The sequence below is a fragment of the Nicotiana tomentosiformis genome, chromosome 8, assembly GCF_000390325.3.
Source record: "Nicotiana tomentosiformis chromosome 8, ASM39032v3, whole genome shotgun sequence".
In the NCBI taxonomy this organism is placed as follows: Eukaryota; Viridiplantae; Streptophyta; class Magnoliopsida; order Solanales; family Solanaceae; genus Nicotiana; species Nicotiana tomentosiformis.
Window position 1 is genome coordinate 41,193,682 of NC_090819.1, and position 1,388 is coordinate 41,195,069.

Below are 1,388 nucleotides of genomic sequence, written 5' to 3' on the forward strand. Positions count from 1 at the left end.
CTCTGGTCGAAGATGAGTTTAAAAATAATATGCTCAGTCCTAGACGATCACTGGGAGACTACGCCAGGCCAATCTACAATCAAGGAGTATCTAGTGTGCGACCTTCTCTGATCGCAACCAATAATTTTGAGATCAAGCAAGGGTTACTTCAGACCATTCAGAACAATTGTGTCTTCCAAGGCAAACCCAATGAAGATCCAAATACTCATTTGATAGATTTTGATGAGATTATGAATACCTTCTAGCACAACGGAGTATCGAAAGATGCTATCTACTTAAGTAGATTTCCTTTTTCACCGAGGGAAGATGCTAAGCATTGGTTGCGGAGTTTGCCGACTGGTTCAACTCAAACTTGGGAAGACATGACAAATAAGTTCCTTGAAAAATATTTTTCAGCTACAAAAACTGGAAAAATCCGAAGAGAGATCCACAACTTCGAGCAGAAAGATACATAAATGTTATTTGAAGCATGGGAAAGATTTAAGGATATTGTGAGAGATGTCAGCATCATGGAGTAGACTTGTTGATGCAACTCCATGATTTTTGGGATGGGCTGACACGCTCTAGTAGGAGGACGTTAAATAACGCAGTTGGAGGTCCACTTATGAAGTAAACTCCTGAGGAGATTGTTGCAATTCTAAATGAATTATCTAAAGATGCAAATCAATGGCCTGCAGATGATAATAAGAGAAGGAAAAAAGTTGGGGTACATCAAGTGGATTCTAACAAATTAGTGCAAGCCCAGCTAGACATTATGGCCAGAGAGATACGAAAGTTAACCTTAGTCAAGGTCCAGGGCCAGTCATTCTCGGTTTATGATTTTTGTGAAATGGAGCATCCAACGCATGAGTGTCTGGCCTCGACTATAGATGAAGTGGTAAATGTTGTGGGGAGCTTTGATAGAGGCAACTACCAAGGTGGCAATAATTTTAACTCCATGGGGCAGAAGCACCCAGGTTTTTCTTTGAGTTCACCAGGTGGTAGTGCGAATGCATGGAAACAAAATAACTTCAGACCCCAGGGACAGGGAGCTCCAGGTTTTCAAAATCAGTAGAGGTAGCAATATCAGCCTCCACAGTCTAATCCGTCTAGCATGGAAGATCTTATGAAGGCCTTTATTATTAAGACATATGAGAGGCTTGAAACCCATGGCTCAGTTATACGAAAATAGGGCATATCTATTCGAGATCGGGGAACGGCCATTCGAAACATGGAAAGACAGGTGGGGCAACTTGCTAATCTATTGTCTGAGAGGGTTCCAGGAACCGTCCCTACTTATACTAAAAGAAATCTTAAAGAGATAATAAATGCAGTGTCTTTGAGGAGTGGGCACGTATTGGAGGATCCCAGGGCTAAACAAAAGGATGAGATGATTAAAATACAAGTAG

At 41.4% G+C, this 1,388-nt stretch overlaps 1 non-coding gene across 1 annotated transcript; it reads right to left on the reverse strand.

Annotated features, from left to right (window-relative positions):
• Positions 1 to 410: 410 nt before the first annotated feature.
• On the reverse strand, positions 411 to 516 carry LOC117281220 (small nucleolar RNA R71). Its single transcript, XR_004511837.1, has one exon. It is a non-coding gene; the product is annotated as a small nucleolar RNA R71 (small nucleolar RNA).
• Positions 517 to 1,388: the final 872 nt, after the last annotated feature.